This window comes from Haliotis rubra, unplaced genomic scaffold (genome assembly GCF_003918875.1).
Source record: "Haliotis rubra isolate DU_JTF1 unplaced genomic scaffold, ASM391887v1 Scf681, whole genome shotgun sequence".
NCBI lineage: Eukaryota > Metazoa > Mollusca > Gastropoda > Lepetellida > Haliotidae > Haliotis > Haliotis rubra.
Genome location: NW_025767392.1, coordinates 11,313 through 16,374, shown reverse-complemented (window position 1 = coordinate 16,374; position 5,062 = coordinate 11,313). Strand labels below are relative to the sequence as shown.

Here is a 5,062-nt window from a genome sequence, read left to right as displayed (position 1 = left end):
ATTTATTGATTCCTGGAAATATTGACAAATTATAACAAAGAAATAATAATATACAGACGATTTTCTGAATATTCCATGTCTACATGTAAACCCTGTACAAGATTTTTCATGGGTTTGAGTGATATAAAGTTGTTGTTGTGACCAATATAGATCAGGGTTATGTTTACCTACATATATAGTATCTCACTGTCTACACACTGTCGGCGATATGCGACGCCCTGCTACCTGGGACAGATCATATATATTTTTAGCTCAGGGTTCACCTGTTTTCTTGGAAGCTGGGCGACTTCTATATTTATCGGGGAATCCCTTCCATACAAGGAGAAAAATATGAATAATCGATATGAGCATTCCAGGAAACAGGTCAGTACCCGGGTATAAATACCCAGCAGTTTATAGTGGAGGAATCAAAGACATTAAGAACTGGAAACAGTCAAGTTACTACAGGTAGGTGAAATTTAACGTTATTTCTTATACACTGAAATTAGGATTAATGGACTAGGAATATTTGTAGCAAAATAATGCATTTACAGTGTTTAACGGTGATTTGACCTACTGGTTTAATGGTCGAGTGTTGTTTTACGCGGCATCACAACGTTTACAAGCTTTATCACTCGGCAGCGATTTTCTCAAGTCCAGAAAAAGAACAATTATGCTCACCGCAGTTTTACTACTCATTCCTATTTTGAGATGTTGATTGAACATTTATCAATTAATTAAATAAAATTTGAAATTATTTTGCGCTGCCATAAATATCAGAATATTGGTTTAAAGTGATATATGACAATTATGCATCATAAATATAACACGAAATATACTGGTGTCATTTCGTAAATTGGCATTGCATTTACTCTCAGTTTCTAGTGTTAGTAGCGCAGATCGATGCTCATGTTATTGATCACTGGATTGTCTGGTCCAGACTCGATTATTTACATACCGCCGCCATATAGCTGGAATATTGCTGAGTGCGGCGTAAAACTAACTCACTCACCCACTCACTCTAGCGTTAGTAACTCGATCACTATATTTCAGAAGTTCCACCAAGACAAACAGTACAACCATCTATACATCATGTCTGAGTACGATACAGATATTGCTGCTGTTGTCATTGACAACGGATCTGGGATGTGTAAAGCCGGCTTTGCTGGGGATGACGCCCCACGTGCTGTGTTTCCAGCTGTCATTGGTAGACCCAAGTACGACGTGAGTACACGATGTCTAAATTTAAAGATTGTAGTTTTACCGTATGTTTGTTTGTTTCAATAGAATATAATTTGACACAATAGTATATGTGAACATTTTCCGATGTAGCATGTATTTTGATAGGCCGTACACATGGCAATAATTATTTGTAATAGATTTAGTATGCTATACTTTCAAAACTAGATATTTAAGCCATATGTTTAAGTTAAAGCCAAACAAAACAACGCCTTACCAACTTACGATGGAACTATGCGCAATACCTAAGATATATCTCAGTGTCATGTTATATAACGTTTATACAGTGAAACCAGTTAAATTAGGTAATACAATTCCCAGATAATCCTCTGGATATTCAGCCAACTGATTATTTTATCCCAGGTAAGGAATGTTGTCCTTTTCAATACATATTAAGTATGCTTTCAATTGCATTCGGCACTGAAAACGTGCTTGTGAAATTACTGTCTGGGGATTAATTGTCATGTGCGCATACTAACTATATGCCTCGAAATTCCACTGAAATCACTCCTACAGGTCTACATGGCCGGGATGGGAACCAAGGACTGCTACATCGGGGACGAGGCACAGAGTAAGAGAGGTATCCTCAGTCTGAAATATCCCGTTGAGAACGGCATCGTCAACAACTGGGACGACATGGAACGTGTGTGGCACCACACCTACTACAACGAGCTGAGAGTGGCACCCGAGGAGCACCCAGTTCTTCTGACGGAGGCACCACTCAACCCCAAGTCTAACAGAGAGAAGATGGTGCAGGTAGGGGTCACGTTGTTACAATGACCAGACTAGGGGGGAGGTCTCACTGTTAAACATATAATGTCATCAACCGCAGGTTAACTTTATTGAGATTTCAGGGTATACTTCTAACTTCTAAGTCAAATACTCTAAGATTAATAGAGACTATTCATGATGTTCACGTCGTTACAAAACAGCAGTTACCGCACATCGGCTGCATGAAGTGGTGTTCATGATGTCACCCACAAGTTTGTCAGGTCCAGATAATTCACATATCTCCTTGATGCAGCTTGAAAATTCAATTACAATTGGGGATTGTGAAAATGATTGTTGGTAAGACAATGAGACCGTGTTCATGACGTAACCTGTTTTCTTAAGGATGCAATAATCGTACACTTCTATGTAACATTTGACAGTTAACATATCTCAGTCGTGTCACTGATAGTATTGTTTCCTTATTACAGATCATGTTTGAGACATTCAACACTCCCGCCTTCTATGTGAGCATCCAGGCGGTGTTGTCGCTGTACGCCTCGGGGAGAACCACCGGCGTCGTCCTCGACTCGGGAGATGGCGTCTCGCACGTCGTGCCCATATATGAAGGTGAGACAAATCCGGGTATTTCAAAATAGACTTCAAAGTGTTATTTCATATTCTCAAGGTTTGAAGTTCCACACAACACGTTCTTCTGTCAGTGACACGATACTTATTGTATAACCTAATTTGTGATTATCTCAGGCTACGCCCTGCCCCACGCTGTCCGGAGAATGGACCTGGCTGGCCGCCACCTGACCTCCTACCTCAGCCGGATTCTTCACGAGAGAGAGGATACAACTTTACTACATCATGTGAGTGACCATTTATATCTTGTAATGGTCCGCACGTGTCTGTCATCACCTTTTAACCATTTAAACGTATATTTGCCACAGATTGTCTTGACCTCACCACCACTAAGGTAGAAACGTCACCTTTTGTGTATTGCACTTCTCACATCCACAGGACACGGATTGTCTTCTCAAACGATTTTATTCATCACCGTACACAACGCACGCCGCTCGAGAGAGACGCGGTCACAGGAGCAAGAGTGAACTGAGGGACGTAACTCTATACGTCTCCACAGATGGATAAAGGGACGTAACTCTGTACGTCTTAACTAACAGAATACAATATAGTGCTTTGGACGCCTTTTAAGCATTGCCTGTGAAGGCCGCATAACAACTAAATTTTCTTGGTCAGCCTTGATAAGAGATTTATTTTGGGCATATATTGATTCATCAGTAAGGTCATAAGATCCATATCATCACAGATATTCTATTTTGTTAGTTGTCAATAAATATTATATGATTACAGTCATTTTTTCGTGTATCGTGTTTGTGACAACTTGAAATGTTGTGTTTGCAGCTGAGAAGGAGATAGTGCGAGACATCAAGGAGAAACTCTGCTATGTTCCCCTGGACTTCGAGTCAGAGATGGTGTCAGCTGCACAGTCCAGCGCCATTGAGAAAGGATACGAGCTGCCGGACGGGTCTGTGATAACTATCGGCAATGAGAGGTTCCGAGCTCCGGAGTGTCTGTTCCAGCCGAGCTTTACGGGTAAGTGTTACAGGATGCTGGATAATCCAGTTCTAACCGACTGTTTTCATTTTGTGTTTTATCAGTAAACATATATAGTGATGGAATCTTTATGAACTCTGGCGATGACCGACAGTGTTCAGTGATAAACATGTATACTTGATGCTGGTCCTTGATATATAATAAACAGTAGTATATAATCACAACACTTTCTCTCATACATGTGTTCTCCCTCCAGGTATGGAGAGTACAGGCATCCACGAGATGGTCAACAGCTCGGTGATGAACTGTGACATTGACATCAGGAAGGATCTGTACAGCAACGTGGTTCTGTCAGGAGGATCAACAATGTATCCAGGTGAGCTCTTGCTGTAGCTGCCAAGGCAATGGCCGTGTCTGGGATTAGACATGGTTATTCATGGACAAAATGCACTGTAATCGATTCTGTAGCATTTCACCCCTTTGCATTGTAAATTGTTCTCATTCATGATTGTCACATTTTGTGCAAATAATAACGCTGTTATTTTACAGGTCTAGCAGACCGTATGGTGAAGGAACTGAGCGCCATCGTGCCATCTTCAATCAAGGTCAAGGTTATTTCTCCACCTGAGCGGAAGTACTCGGTGTGGATCGGCGGCTCCATCTTGGCCTCGCTTTCAACCTTTCAACAAATGTGGATCTCCAAGCAGGAGTATGATGAATCTGGACCTAGCATTGTTCACAGGAAGTGTTTCTGAGTGTCATATTGTGACAGACAGTTGGCATTGACGAAGCGTGCTATAAATTTTTGACTGGTGGGGACCAGGGTGGAACCGGTCTTTAAGACGCTCCAAAAGTGCTGAGTTCCTTGGGAATGAAACTGATGAATGTTTAAATCCCGATTCGCCCCGACTGTGTTTCTTGGATTGTCAGCACCACACCCGCACTTGTGGGTTTCACCATCATAGTTGTAAACGTCTTGAAGATTGGAAATGATGCGTTCCTAAATATCTGCAACTGCAACCACAATGACTGGACTGTGGTACCGATATAATAGATGATTTGTATGTTCCGCTGGTTGAGACTACAATGCAATATGAATGTAGATCCTTAATGTGTCACGTTTAGTGTGTCATTTCCAATATAAGCTGATGTTACTGAACATTGTGTATATATACATATTATGTGTATATGTTGACGTACCTGATTCTATCTTAATATAAACTGACCGTAAAATATTCTTCGTTAAAATATTTTCTTAAAAAACGGCATTAATATTGAACAAGTGTTTTGATTCTGCCTTGTCACAAACATTGTACAAGTGTTTCCAAAACACTACAGATATCGTACCCAGTTACAACATTGGTTGCAAAATATTTATGTTTTGGGGGTTGAATAGTCCCAAAACACCAAGTGTGTACTTTCTTATGTACATCGGTATATAATTATATTTTTATTACGCCTTGTGTAGAGGATATCACTTCAATCCATGTGTACATATCACAAATCGCTGACTTGGTTAACACATGTCATCGTATCCCAATTGCGCCGATAGATG

The 5,062-nt window shown here is 40.6% G+C and overlaps 1 pseudogene; it reads left to right on the top strand.

The window, feature by feature from the left end:
* The first annotated feature begins 1,044 nt into the window (after positions 1-1,044).
* LOC124258074 lies at positions 1,045-4,262 on the top strand (annotated as a pseudogene).
* The last annotated feature ends 800 nt before the right edge of the window (positions 4,263-5,062 follow it).